Source organism: Herpailurus yagouaroundi, unplaced genomic scaffold, assembly GCF_014898765.1.
Source record: "Herpailurus yagouaroundi ecotype Mexico unplaced genomic scaffold, PumYag 187, whole genome shotgun sequence".
Classification (NCBI taxonomy): Eukaryota; Metazoa; Chordata; class Mammalia; order Carnivora; family Felidae; genus Herpailurus; species Herpailurus yagouaroundi.
The window spans coordinates 504,398-519,391 of NW_024412418.1; the positions used below are offsets into that span (position 1 = coordinate 504,398).

The window sequence follows — 14,994 nt, forward strand, 5'->3', positions numbered from 1 at the left end:
GTTGATCTCCAGGGGCTCTGCCAGCCCATGCCCGGCATGGTGCTCTAGGGGACCAGCTCGAGCGAAAGCCCATGTGTGTGCAGTTCAAGGCCACCTCCTTCCCCACTGTTGGCACGCCCGACTCCCTTATTCCATCAGCAAACACTGGGCCAGGAGAGACAGTCTCATTGGCTGGTAGTGTCCTCCTCCGGGTTCCCCTCCTTGCTTAAACAGACAGCCCTGTTTGTCCTGCCTGCCCAGCCACCAGGACCTCACTGTCACCCAGAGCCCTGCCCTGCCTGTAACTCTTTTTTTTTTTTTTTAAACTATTATGCTTATTTATTTTGAGAGAGACAGAGTGTGAGTGGGGGAGGGGCGGAGAGCAAAGGAGACAGAATCCGAAGCAGGCTCCCAGGTTCTGAGCTGTCAGTGCAGAGCCAGATGCGGGACTCGAACTCATGAGTGCGAGATCATGACCTGAGCCGAAGTCGGATGCTCAACAGACTGAGCCACCCGGGTGCCCCGCCCTGTCCGTAACCCTTGCTCCCACAGAATCGCTGTCAGAGCTGGAGAGGCCCACGGAAGACTCACAGGGCAATCCCTAACCACGCACCCAAGCAACGCCACCTCCACTCTCACAGATGAAGCCGTCTGAGAAGGGTGGGCGAGGCCCGAGGTCCCGGAGCAGGAGGGCGGGGCCGGCATGCGACCTTTTCCTGCTGTTGGAGCACCGTCTCTGTGTCTTGGCATGTGCTGTTGCCTTCGCCAGGAAAGCCCTTCCTCAGTAAAGTCTCAGCCCACTGAATGAATGACAACCTCAATCTGCCCCGCCCCCCACCGCCACGTCATCCCGTGGCTGTCTCCATCACCACCCATAATACCCACTGCCTTCTAGATCCACCTCCTAGGTGCTGAAGGTGGAGACCAGGGCTGATGTATCTCAGGTCTCTCAGCTCCCAGCCCAGGGCGCCCAGACGAGGCCTGGATAAAGGGTTGGCGGGCGTGAGCCGTAACAGATCTTCTCAAACCTGGCCCAGCTGTCTTTGGCCCCCGTGCCTGCTCCCCCGGGGGGCCAGGACGATTCTGGGCGGCCTCTCGGCCCTCCGTCCTCATTCCAGGATCCCGGTGGCCTTTTCAGACCACGGTCTCTCTTGCCTCCCCACGCCTGGGCCCAGCCTGGGCAGAGCCTTCTCTGGGCTGTTGTGGGTGAGTCACGGGCAGAGTGTAAACAGCTGAGAGCACTGGCTGTACCACCAAGGCCCTGGCACTAGTCCTAGCCGCGCCGGGGGGGATCTAAAAGAAGAACATGGCTAGCTCCCACGCACCCACTATGGAAAGGAGAAGGTGGAAGAGAAACAGGGAGGCTTCCAGATTTGCATATCAACACGTGCCTATCGGTCTGCGGCGCAGCCCCCAGGAGACACATGGGGGGTGGAGGGGCAGGTATTAATCGGGAGGGGACCTGCAGCGCGGTACCCGCTGGGAGCGTAAAGGCCACCGATATTTACTGAGCACCTACTATACCACAGGCACTACTCCGGCTGCCGGCAGACCTCACTCCCGGAACAAAACAAAGACCCCGAGCTGTGGAAAACAGGAAAAGCAGAGCAGAGCGGGGAGGCTGTGAAGCAACTGCCTTATTCATCATTCGTAAGATGCTGTAGAACCATGGAATCTTGGAGAGCTTTCCAGCTCCTTGACAGATGGGGAAACTGAGGTCCAGGAGGGCTGAGGATCTGAGATAGAACAGGGAGATGACAGAGGCAGGCCTCCTGCATGTGGGCTCAGAGGTGAGGCTGGGCCCAAGGTGGCCCATGCGGGGCATCCTTTCCATGGTCATGGGGGGAGGGGGATGCTGGAAGAGTGCAGGACCCCTCTTCTATGCCCCTTGGGAGAGGGGCACCAGGGCACTAGGCAGCAGCAGAGGCTCACAGGTAAAAACCAGGCTCTGAAATCACTCAGCGGTGGGTTCCCGCGGCCAGCCTCCTCTGTCTCCCCATCTGTAACAGCCTCTCCAGGACCGAGAAAGATGCTTCACTTCCCTGGGTACAGCCAGCTGGGGCCACCAGGATGGTCTGGCACCTGAAAACTCCCCCACCTGCACCGCAGCCCGGGTAGAAAGCTCTAGGAACGCAGGATGACTCCGTTTCCCTCAGCTTCAAAAGCTCCGGCCACTGCAGGGTCAGACCGCGAGCGCTGACATGTCAGAGGCTCACGCTCTGCTAAGTGAACATTAGACACAGATTACTTAGCCTCTGAAATCTGTGGCTGCCTCCTACATGCTGTTTGATAAGCTTTTATTGTTACCTCCCTCTGGCGCTGCGTCCCCGGGGCCTGGGGCGGGTTATTTGGCCAGAGCCGGGAGGCTGCCAGGTGGGGGGAGCGGGGCAACGGATGGCACAGAGCCCTGGTGAGGAGCCGCCGCTTGGCTGTGTTACCTTGAGCACGATGCTTGCCCCTTCTGGTCTCACCCGGAAGTGGCTCTCCGTAACATCGTGACCTGGCTTCCCTGTCCAGTGGAAAAGCCAGGAGGGCTTCCTGGAGGAGGCAACGTCTGACCATGACTTGAAGGGTCAGTAGGATGTAGTCAGGTGGAGGTAAGAGTTCTAGGAAACGGGAGCAGCCCAGGCAGAGGTCTGGAGTGCAGAGGAAGCACAGTGAATTCTGGGAACTCTCCATAGTTGGGCTAGCCTCTTTGCTCTTCCCTACTGCCTCCTCTTTCCCATCCCTCTACTAAAAGGAGGGGAGATCATTTCCTTCCGATGGGTGAGCTTTCCAAACACTTATCCATGCCTGAAGAGGACAGAGGACTCCCAGGAGGCCTGACCCCATGCTCCCCTATCTGCCAGTCATTTCTCCATTTTGAGCCTCAGCTGCCTCATCTGTTAAATGGGGTGGGGCACTCAAGCCAACAAGGTTAATATTATGAGAGGCCTGAAGGAAAGGACTAGGGCCTGGGTCTGCAGGGGGGATGGGAGGTGCCCTGGGTGCTGGTGCCCCGCCCCGGTCTGAGCCTAAGTCATAGATCCTTGTGTCTCATCTCAGGAGTCTCTCCTCCTGGGCCCCCCTCCCTCCCAGCCACTTTGGATGGGGATAAAAAAAGAAAAGAAATGGTCCTCCCACCACCTGGCAGGCGTGCCCACGATGAGACATGCCATTCTGCTGAGCGTGGTCTCTGTGGAGCCCTCGCCACCATCCAGCCCTACCTGTCGTGATCTTCTGGCTGCCCGCCTCGTGTCTTCTCCACCTCAGGACTAGCTGGGAGGAGGAGGTGGAGGAGACATCCCTCGTGGTGGGGCTGGGGACTCAGGGCCTAGGTGTGGGGACAAGGGGGACGGGGGGGGGTGACAGGGGAGCCCTAGGACCAGTTTGAGACAGGTCATTCTTCCCTTTCTGGTTTATGGGGAGAGCGTGGGGCAGGCGCAGAGTTCACGGCCAGCAGACAGGCTGAGCCTGTCTCCGTTCCCAGAAAGGGCTGGGCCCCCATGAAGGGCTCAACAAGCTTTTAGAATCGGATGGGCAGAGTCAGGGGCACATCAGAAATGGTTTCCTCCAATAAACGTGAAAACTGAGGCCCAGAGAGGGGCTTGGGCTTCCCCAAGGGAACACAAGTTAGAAGAGGCAGAGTCAAGGCGATGGGGATGGAAAACAGGGTCACCTCGAGGACCGTGGCAAAGCCGAGGTCAGGGTCCAAGCCTGATCAAGGCTTGTATTTCTCCCTTATGCCGCAAAGGTTTGTTCATGGATGAGCTGGGCTCCTGTCCTACCAACCAGGGTGCGGCGATGGGAAGAAAAGGAATCCCTGCCTGGATCGTCTGGGCGGACAGACTGCTAGGTCTTTTGACATTTGAAAATTGCAGAAATACTGGAATGAACTTTGCGGATCACCTATGGATGAGGGAACTGAGGCCCAATGAAGGGAAAACTGTCCTAAAGCCCAGACCCCAGGGAGTGGCTAATGCCCACCTTCTGACTCCCGTCCAGTCTCTTCCTGGTTTAACAGGGTGAAGAGATCGGGCTGTGGATGGAGTCTGACAGATCTGGGCTCGGATCGCTGCTCTGACACTCACTGACCATAGGACCTCACTTCACTCCCTAGTCTCTCTGAGCCTCAGTTTCTCCACCTGCAAATACTGACCACGTGGGGTGATAAAAGGATCGAATGCAGTACCACGAGCCCCACGAGGGTAGACTTGGCCTCATTGAGCACTGTGCTCCTAGCCCCCAGAACACCGCCTGACACACAGCAGGCGCTCACCAAAAGGAAATGTTCGTCGTCACTCTGTGCCATACTAGTTCTGGCTCGGCGTCCCTGGTAGGAGAAGAAAGGGGTGACTTCTTTAATTCCATAGTCCCCTGAGGGGCAGCCCGGGGGTGGGGGGGGTTGTCTAGCTGTCGTGGAGGGAGGCAGCTATTGTCCCAGAAAGAATGGCTGTGCATCCTTAGGCACGTCCCAAGCCCTTTCTGTTTGGTTTCTCCTGGCAGTACTGGGAGGGCATTGCTCAGTGGTGACCGAAGTCCCGCAGCTCCAGGAACTGCTCCCGGACCCTGCCTGGCAACACTGACCTTTCCCTTCCGGGGTAGCCGGAGGGAGGAGCTGAGGGGCAGGGCAGGTTATGAGGCACGGGAAGGGGGCAACAGCCAGCTTCTGTGAGGCTCCTGGAGGCAGGGCTCTCTCAGGCTGCCTGCTTGCAGGGCACAGGAGTGATCAGGGCAGCCAGGCCTGAGAACCCAGCTGATGGCAGGTGCTGGCTAGCTCATTGAGAGGCTGAAGGGCAGGGTTAGGGCCTCGCTGCGCCCTTCATCAGCCCCCACCCCCACTCCAGCCTGAATGCCACCTGGCACTTAACAGCTCCCTCCCCACTCCTTCTGCCAGGCATGTGGGTACCGCAAGGAACACTGTAGATCTCGTAACAATCCACAGAGCCCACTCTGGCCATTAGCGCTTGCTCCTGGCAGGCCCCATATAAGGGAGTCTTTATTGCTACCTCCAGGTTGCAGAGGGTGGGGGATGAGTGAGGTTCCAGGAACAAGAGGCCCCAGCTGGTCATGGCAGAGCTGGTGCCCATGCCAGGGCTGTGTGCCCCCTCCTAGGGGTGCCAGCTCCCAGCCCACGGTCTTTCCATGGTGTGTTGCCAGCCCACTGGAGGAATACAAGGCAACATTTGCCCCCCGTGGATCCTCCTACCCTTACATACACAAACACACACACACACACACACACACACCCTCACACTGAAGGTCCCCAGCAGAGCCCCTGGAGTCACAGCTTCAGGGAAGGGGCTAGCCAGCAGACTGTTTTCTCGGGGGTCCCAATGGCCCAGATCTGGAAGTTTGCGAGTGCAGAAAGCTCTGGGCTCCGGAAAGAGAAAGCAACATCCTGCCCTAATTCCTTGGAGGAAATGGCCTCCAGGGTCCAGGGAGGAAAACAGGAAGGGCCAGGCTGGGGAGGAAGTCCCGAGGGTGGGGCCGGGGTAACAGATGCCAACTCCAGCCCTTCCCTCCCTTCCTCCCTGCACCAGTCCTGGCCCTGGGCTGAGTTAGGGACTGTCCTGGGCCGCACTGGTGGGTCTGTCCCCAGTTGGCCACCGCCCCCCCGAGAGCTATGTCAGGGTCCCCAGCTACATGGTGGGAGCTGAGCACTGGCGCTGGGGAGACAGAGTCTTCCGTCAGCCAGGACGCAGATCTGATGTTAGCCCTCTTCACCCCACTCCTCGGTGTGCAGGGCCCGGGAGCAAACTCCCTTCCCTTCATCCTCGCCTTCACTCTTCACTTCCCGAGCCCTCATCCGTGCCAGGCAACAGGTGCAAGAGAGCAACAGCACGGAGGCCACGCTCCTACCATTGTCCCCATTTCGCAGATGTGGAAACTGAGGCACGGGGACACTAAAACACTCACCCAAGGTTACCCAGCAGGTGAGCCGTGGAGAATTCAAACACTGGCTGCCTGCCTGGGAATGGAAATGCTGAGGGAAAGAAGAGGTCCTCTCTCGGGGCAAACAGAGTGGTGGACACCCAGAACCCGGCGGGGTGGGGGAGCCCTGGAAGTGCAGAAGTTAGGCGGCTGACCCAGTCCTGGGCTGGGGCAGGAAGGCGTTCTGCTGGAGACCCCTTCACGCCCACCACCCTGCTCTCGTGGGTGACTATTTCTCACGATCTCGCCACACCCCCGCCTCCCCCACCCTCGCTCTCAGCGTTGACCTTGTTTCCTACCCTCTGAACGCAATCCAGTCTCGCAGAAGCGCTTCTGGATCCGCGGGCACGTCCACCCCCACCAGCATCTGCGCCCACGCGCTCTGCCTCCCCGGCCCTAAGAGCCGTGCTCACCCACGCCGCCACCTCCACCGGGCGCCGGGCACGGGCGCCCGAGCCCAGCCCTCTGCTCCGCTCAAGGACACCCCTCCAGCAGGTCTCCCCGAGCTCCCTCGGCCTCCACTGCTTCAGTTCTACCCTCCAGCCCAGCGTTCCCACCAGAGAACCAGCTCACCGCTCTCCCTCCCCGGTTCACTCAAACCTGTCGTGATCCCACCTCCCCAGCAGCTCCCACCCAGTCCCTGTCCTCCTCTGCAGGGATGCTCCTCAGAGCTGTCACTGCTCCCCTCCTCCTGTTCCGCTGAAACCACTCCAATCCGGCTTTCACCCCCTCCTCCCACACTCCATCAAGATCTCCAGTGGCCTCTCCACCGCGTTTGACACAGTTTGGCACCCCCTCCCCCGTAAACGACTCTTTCCCCTTGGCTCCCAGGCCTCTGGCAGTGCTTACTTGGTCCTCTCCAACCTCTCCGCGCCTTCCTTCGTGGTCTCCTCTGCTGGCTCCTTCTCTTCTCCCAGCCCCCAGCCTGGTCCTCGTCTCTGTCTTGGACTCACTACCGGCCATCTCTGGGCTCACTGCTTCAAGCAGAGGCTGTATGCCCATGACGGCCAAACCCATACCTGCAGCCTGGGCCTCGAACACCCAACTGTGGCTTCGACGCCTCCTCCTTGGAGCAGACAGCTCCAACCTGAGCTCCTCTCCTGCAGGCCGCTGGCTGGAACCACGCACCCTCTGCGGGGCCGCCATCGCCCCCGAGGGGGTGAAAATTAGTTCTCGGGGAACAAAAACGTTTCGATGCTGCAACGGTCTGTGACCCTCCAAAGGGCCAAAGCCCATAAACGCATATGCATTATAGCATCATGCTATCACTTGAATTCCGGTGTGAGAATTACAGAGGCGATGACCATTGGAAAAATGTCTAAAAAGGTTCTCTCTGGGTGGGCAATAATGGAAAGAAGACAGAAAGAGTGTTGCTCTGATGCCGGCTGCCCATTCCGGGTGATGGCAATCCTATCCTTCCATTGCTCGGGCCCAAACCTTGGGGGTGAGGTTGCCTCCTCCCTTTTTCTCATGACCCACACCCAATCCATCAGGAAATCCTGTCGGTCCTGCCTTCAAAATAGATCCAGAACCCACCACCCCCACGGCATCTACCTTGGTCTGAGTTGCCATTGATTCTCACGTGGATCATTGCGACAGCCTCCTGACTGGTCTCCCTGCGCCTGCTCCCTCAACACACGGCCGGCGTGATCCTTTGAGAGTAGGAGTCAGCTCACGTCCCTCCACCTCGCAAGATATTCCAGAAGCTTCCCGTCTTCCACAGTTCCTGCGGTGACCTGCTGTCCCCACTCCCCCTTTCTCTCCGGACCTCCTCTCCAATTCCTTACTGCCTCATTCACTCTGCTCCAGCCCCACAAGCCTCCTGGCTGTGCTTCAAATCCTCTAAGCACAGCTGTACCCCAGGGCCTTTGCACTGACTGCTTCCTATTCCTATACTGCTTCCCGTGTAGCCACAAGACTAAATCTCTCATTTCCCTCAAGTCTTTGCCCACACGTCACCTCCTCAATCCATCCCCAGCATTGCTGATAACCCTCACTTCTCCCCACCCTCGGTTTTCCCTACCACACTCATCATTTCCTAACGTCGTATGACATTTACTTACCATTGCCTCTCTCCCCCTGCTAGACACCAGCTCCCCGACGAGATCTTTGTTTTGGTCACTGCTGTAGGCCCAGCATGAGGGCAGCGCCTGGCACACAGTAGGTGTGTCTGATGCCCCGGGAACACCCGCCCCAGTCAGGTTTCAGACTTTTCCCACACCGGGCATCATTACCTCTCCCACCTCTGCACTCGCCCATCCCTCTCTCTGAAATGTGTCCCCAACACCATCCTTTCCCTAGCTCTTCCTCACAGATCACTTCACCTCTCTGGGGAGGTCAAGATGGCCCTGCCTGCCAGACAGGAGAGGAACTTTTCCCCAAGAGCGGTGGGGACCCACCGCTTTGGGCTTCGAGCTGGACGTCGACATGGTCGTACCTGCTTGCACCTGCGCTTTGGCGCACAGGACAGTGGATGGGAGGGGAGCCAGCAGGAGGCAGAGGAGGGGACCCAGGGAGGAAGCTGGTGAGACACAAGAGGACGTGGGTGAGGGCAGGGGTGTTGAGAAGGACTGGAGAGATAGCCGGGGAGGGGGAAGGCCAGGCCTGGTCACCAGTTACGTGTGCCAGGTAAGGAGAAGAGGGGAGGCAGGGACACGGCCAGGGTGTCTGATTTATAGGAAGGGGTAGAGACACATATAGTAGCCAAGCACAGTGAATGAGCAGGAAGCACACAGGCAAGGGGGTAAAGGAGGTTTTTGGTAGATGTTTCTGTCTCCCCTACGACAGTCCCCATCCCTGTTCATGGGGGGCATTTTGTACCCCAACACTCTGGCCATAAAGGGAGAAGCCCGTGAGGCTTTGGAGAAGGCTCGGTCCTGCCCAGGGGAACCCAGACCCTGGACCTGGATGGAGGGGAGGGGCCCACACAGCATGCAGGCCCGCAGCCTCTACCCCAAGATTGACAGGGGGGACATTCAGGGCGAAAAGTCCACACTTGTCTCATTTTCTGCATGCCCTTGTTTAACTCGCAGGACAAGACTGGGAGCGGCCTTTGTGACATCATACGGATTCCTGTGCTCAGCCCAGGGTGTGCTGGGCAGGGTAAGACAGAGGGCATCTCCTGAGCAGGCACAGGTGTCCCACAGAGCAGCTCCCTGGAGGAGCCAGAGACATTCAGGACCACCTCGTTCCATGGGGAAACTGAGACCCAAAGAGAGAATCAAGCTGTCCTAGGGTACACCTGATTTTCCCAGGGGGATACAGGCTCCCTGGAAAGAACGACTTACTGGTCGGACAGGAATAGACTAATAATGTCAGTGATATATATATACATAGAGAGAGAGATCCTTTCTTCCCAAGAGTTCAGAACACTGCACACTCATGATCTCATTCATCCACAAGACATCCCTCTGGGGTGGGCGGCAAGGCCACTTTCTGCAAGTGTTATGAAAATGCTCTGTCATTGCCCTTCCCTCCTTGTAACTTTCCTTGTCTTCTTCAGTCTCCGCTATAGCCCCTTCTCCCACCCAGTTAAATTCAGCAGATTTAAGAAGCTCCTACTTGGTGCAAGTACTAGGCATTCGAGAAACTTCTAGATTTCCCCAGGGCCAAAGTCATTATTCCGTCTCCTATGATTTCATAGCACTTTGGTCAGAGCCATATTTGGGCACATATCATATTGTTTCTATGGATCTACAATCCTGGAGGGCAGGGCTTGGTCTTACTCCTGCTTGCATTCCCCCATCGTGCCCGGGGCCAGGGCCTGGTATTCAGGAGCCTGAGGAAATGCTTGCCCAGGGCAAAGTTATCCCTGAATGTGCCCTGAGCATCCCTCCATCAGTGCCCTTGTCCCACTGTATGCCAGTCACCCAGAGGAAGAGCCCAGAGCAGAGAGGTCCTGTACATGCAGTACCTAGCACGTAGTAGCTACTCAGTTCGCTAAATGGATCAGTTTTTCAAAAACGAATGAAGTTGAGAATAGTGATGGACCACGCTTACCTTTAAAGGAGCTCCCAGGCCATTGCATATGTGAGAGAGGTGGGCAGAGAGCAGGATTGGAGAGGTATACAAATACGACTAAAGTGGACAATTCCATCCAAGTAGTGCTGAGGCTGCAGAAAAGGAGAGTTCAAACTCACCTGGGAGAATCAGGGACAGCTCCTTGGAAGAAGTGGCCTTTGAGATGAAGCTCTGAAGGGTGGGACCACATGGCAGAAATTCAGGAATGTTTTTGTTTTTTTTTTAATTTTTTTTTTCAACGTTTATTTATTTTGGGGACAGAGAGAGACAGAGCATGAACAGGGGAGGGGCAGAGAGAGAGGGAGACACAGAATCGGAAACAGGCTCCAGGCTCTGAGCCATCAGCCCAGAGCCCGACGCGGGGCTCGAACTCACGGACCGCGAGATCGTGACCTGGCTGAAGTCGGACGCTTAACCGACTGCGCCACCCAGGCACCCCAGGAATGGTTTTTAATTGAAGCAGGGCATCAGGAGGAGGCAGGGCAGGTCAAGGAGGGCAGGGTCCTCATTTTGGGGAGGACTCTGCTTCAGGCAAAGTTTCCTGTACGAGACTCCACAGGCTGAGGGGAGCCATCAAAGGCCTTAGGGGGGAGGGAGGGCTGGGCTGCGGAGAGCTCAGGAGCAAGCAGCATGATGAGGGAGGGAGGTCACTGGGTTGGAATTGAGTGGTCCCAGGGAGGAGCTGCTCTAAGGCAGGTAATGAATTTACTCCATGGGGCAAGGCGTGGGGGGAGGGGAGGGGATGCATCAGGAAGGCAGATGCCAGCCTGGGAGGGAGGTCAGGGCCCCAGACATAGAGCCGGGAGTTAGGCTGCAGCGATTCGAGTGGATGAGCTCACACAGGAGAGAGTGTGGGGTGAGAAAGAAGATGACAGCTGAGGACAAAGCCTTGGGGGACGTGCACAGTTGGGCGGGGGGGGGGGTTGCTAAGAGAGAGGATCCAGGAGGAAATGGAGCAGCCAGAGAATTGGGGGGTGGTCCCACTCCTTTCCAGTGCTGCCCCACCTCTGCTCCCGCCCTTATCTCCCATGAGCTGGGCCAAACTGGGCTGAAGGGCAGAAGCTGGGGCCTGCCCAGCCTCCAGAAAGCTCCGAGGTGAAAGAAAGTGAGCCTAGTGGTGGAAGGCTTAGACTCTAGAACTGGTCAGAGCTGCGTGGGACTCCCAGCTGCCCCCACCCCTCTGTTTTGTGACCTCAGGCAGGCCATACCCCCTCTGATTCTCAGCCTCTTCACCTTTGGGAGGGGATCACAACCAGACTTCGTCATGGGATTGCTGTGACTACCAAGTGGGGTAATGCTTATCATGCACTTGGCACTTGGGCCTGTCAAGCCCTCAGAGTTCAATAAATGGTGGCTGCCGCTATTATAATGATGACAAGGCCAGGATTGGATTTTGGTGCTTGGTCTGGCCGGCCCCAAAAGCCCAGCAGCCCAAGGAGCCTTTAAGAGGGAGGGAGCCAGGGGACCTGAACTCGCCCAGCTCTCTCCTGTTATCCTCCCAAGTGCAGAGCCAGGCATCCTGGAACAGGGGTGGTCACAGCTCTCTGGGTGCTGAGAAACAGGACCCCACCTCCACTGCAGTCTTCAACTCCAGCTGGGGCGCCGGGTTGGGGCCTCAGTCCAGTGTTGGGGCTCCTTCGGGGCGTGTCATGGCCCCCCGACCTGGGAGCACCGGCGCCTCCTCCACTGGGGCGGGGGCGGACGCGTCCTCTCCCGCACTCGGTAATTCACCAGCTCACGCGGGCTCCGCGGCGCCCCCTCCGCGCACGCGCATCTCCGCCCCGGCCCCCGCCCCGCGGGAGACACCAGGCGCTATGGGTGGGTCCGTCCAAGTTGGCGAGAACCGCCGCCGCCGCGCTGGGGGCGCCCGTCGTGGGGCAGTGGCGGCCCTGAACCCAATGCCTCGTCCCCGCCCCGCACGGAGGCTGCAGCTGGGGCCCACGTCAGGGCCTTCTGCTCGGCCCTGCAGGAGCGGGAGCGCGGGGGACAGAGTGAGGCTGGCTGTGAAAGGGGGCTTGCAGAGCCGGCGAAGCTCTCGGGTCGGTGGGTGCCAGCTTATAGGCCTGGACCTGGGACTTCTCAAAGCCTCAGTTTCCCCTTCTCAGCTTCAGGCTAAGGGATCACATTTACTGGACCCTGGAGACAGGTTAATCAATCCCGTGGGTCGCATGCCCTTCTGTGCAGCCCAAGTTGGGCGGGAAGAAGAGGCGTGTTTCCCCGGGGTCTGGGAGACCCCTGACTCTGATCCTATCTTACCTGAACCGGGCGAGGGCCCCCTGGGAGGAGCGGGGCTTTACTAAAACGGCCCCTCTACCAGCTGGGCTCGGGTCTGGGGTCTCACAGTTACAGGCGGGAGCCGTCTAGCGCTGGGAGGCCCCTATTAACTAGGCCACTGCTGGGGGTGGGCGGTGGCGGCTGGAGCTGACCGGCTTGGGTCTCAGGGGGAGGTGGCCACAAGGCCCACGGCTTTGAACAAACCACAGAAGGCTTCTGCAATATCAAAAGAGCTCTTAGTCACTAATATATGGAGGGAGGAGGGCCATTGGTGAGAGCCTCCGCTTGCTTGGTTCCCATCAGCGGAGGATCAAAAAGCATTTGGTCAAAGAACCTTTAAATACCTTGAAAGGCAGGTAGGTGAAGCCTGTTCGGTAGCCTCCAAGAGGTACTGAAAGGCCGGTCTGAGCCGCTGGCAAGCTGGTTCCAGCCACAGCAAGTGCTGGGGGAGGGGGCCAATGAGACAGGAGGGAGAAATGGTGGGGGTAGACCACCAGCCCACCCTCACCGTGACCCAAGAATCACTGTGGGCAGAGGAGCAGGGCAGACGCCTGGGCACACTGTTGGAATTGGAAGCAACCTTGTAGGCCTCTGAACCAGAGATTTGAATCTGAAACCTGTAGGACCCCCGCCCGCCCAATTACGGGGGCAAAATGTGTCTATATTTGAATATGCATTTGTCTAGGGAGGAGAGGTCCCCGGAGTTTAGGAGATTCCCAAAGGAGTCCAAGGTGAAATCAAGACGAAAAACCAAACTGCTTGTAGTACAGACCGGTAAACTGGGGCTCAGAAGGATTGAGTGGCTTACCCCAGGGCACTCAGCTTGAAATTGGCAAGCCAAGGTGCTTCTACAATGCATCCTGATAAGGGCATCTCACTGGCTCTCATGGCTCTCAGTCTAGATCAAGGGCCCAGTGTTGCCCCAGACCAAGAGAGGTGGGGGGTATCTCAAAACAGAGGCCTAAGGCCAAGATTCTGACTGAGCCTGGGACTATCCCACGCAGCAGCTGTCAAGGAGAAGGGGCACCAGCTTTCATCTTTTGGAGTTTGAGGGGCTGAGCCAAGCACATGGGGGTGGGGGTGGGGGTGGGGGGTGGCAGGGTGACAATGGAGAGAGAGAGAGAGAGAGAGACTTAGGGACAGAATCCAGATGGGGAGGAGGTTTCTGGGAGAAAGGACGTGGGTGGGGTTGGGAGCACAGAAGGGGTTTCTGGCAACATGACCCTAGGATATGGAATGGGTACTCAGGGCTATGGAAGGTCAGCTTAGGGCAGAGTCCTCGGTGCCTGGGAGGTGCCAGGTGCCTTGCTGCAAGGGAGCCAAGAAAAACACCCAGCCCCTTGCCTTCCTATCTCCCCAGTATATTCTCCATACCCATGTGGTGCATTTATAGCCCTGTTTTATGGATGAGAAAATTGAGGACCAGAGTGGTCGAGTCACTGGCCAAAGCCAAACACCCAGGTGGTGGCAGAGGCAAGTCCAGAGTTGAAGTCTGGGATGCTTCCCTGGATGGTGGATGCCTCCATAGCAGAGGCCGGCAGAAGCATGACACGTGGGACGCAGCCTTGGCTAAGCGTCCGAGATTGCGTGGTTCCCCGCGTCTGGGGACAAGAGGCGACTGCTCAGCAAGCATCGATTCAGTCTCCATTGGGACGAGGTGGCCGTAGAAATGGCCAGGGCTGCCTTCTAGGACTCTGTGGCCAGGTCTTTCCTGGGGAAGGTGATGTCTGTGCATTTCACGCTTCTGCCTTCTCCAGACTCTTGCCCTCGGCGGAGGAGGTGGGGGGAGATGCAGCAGGGACAGGGCCAAAGAGCTCGTCCTCGCTGCTGCTCTCACATCAGCGGGCTCTGCTTGCTGCCCTTCAAAGTTGCCCTCTGGCTCTGGTCTCAGCCTGTCCGTCCTGAATCAGGCAAATGCCCAGCCCGAGCCTCTCGCCACACGGCTGGTGGTAAGGAGAGAGGTGTGTTTGTTCTGTCATGGGAGCTGTACAAACAGCTTCCTCGGCATTTTTATTAATAATTCAGCCCGTGGCGCAGGGGGTAGGGTAGGGGGGACAGGAGCTGTGGGGGGACAGCGGCAGCGGAGACCATGTCAGGTAGAGGGACCTGAGGGGAACCCAGGCGCCCTGCCTCCAGCCGCGGCCTAGCAACAGAGCCGGGCGGCCTCGGGGGCCCTGTCGAGGAGGGTGCGGGCCTGGTCTCTGCTCCTGAGGGACAGAATGTCCCTCCTGGCTTGTGCTGCTCCAGAAGCTGAAGCCGAGGTCGACCCGGGACATCTGGGCCCTAATGACCACACCAGATCGGAAATAGGCCTGAGGGGCCCACTGTACTCAGTGTGGCATTCCTTGGGGGAACCAGGGGCTGCAAGCATTTCCTGCCACGTCACGGAACCCGGGGACAAAGAAGCTGCCCAGCACAGCATCACAGAACGAGAGGCTGTCTCTGGGCACCCCTCTACTGGGGGGAAGGGGTAGGGGAGAGGCAGAAAACCAGAGGCCCGGGCCCTCACCTTTGAGGGACCTGACCTGAGGGCAGAAGAGGGCTGATTCCTACCCTCTGATCTCTTTTCTCACAGGGCCTGCTCACGCCGCACACTTCATTTCCTGCCTGTGCCCAGTCCTCTGTGAGTGCTCAGGAAACAGGGACTCACAGTCGGCTTGGCTCTGATTCACGCTCCAGCAGGAGAGAGCAGCCCTTAAACGCGGCAGAACGGTTCGAGGTCAGACATCTGGAGGAACTTCCTTGACAGGCAAAACATGGCACTGAGGAGTGTGTTCAGTATCTACCAAGAATAAGTTTCTATGTTCC

General features: G+C 58.2%; 1 long non-coding RNA gene across 1 annotated transcript; it reads right to left on the bottom strand.

The window, feature by feature from the left end:
* Positions 1 to 2,094: 2,094 nt before the first annotated feature.
* Positions 2,095 to 10,098, bottom strand: LOC121043321 (uncharacterized). Its single transcript, XR_005796788.1, has 3 exons — positions 9,892 to 10,098; positions 4,238 to 4,291; positions 2,095 to 2,615 (listed from the first exon to the last, which is right to left on the bottom strand). It is a non-coding gene; the product is annotated as an uncharacterized LOC121043321 (long non-coding RNA).
* Positions 10,099 to 14,994: the final 4,896 nt, after the last annotated feature.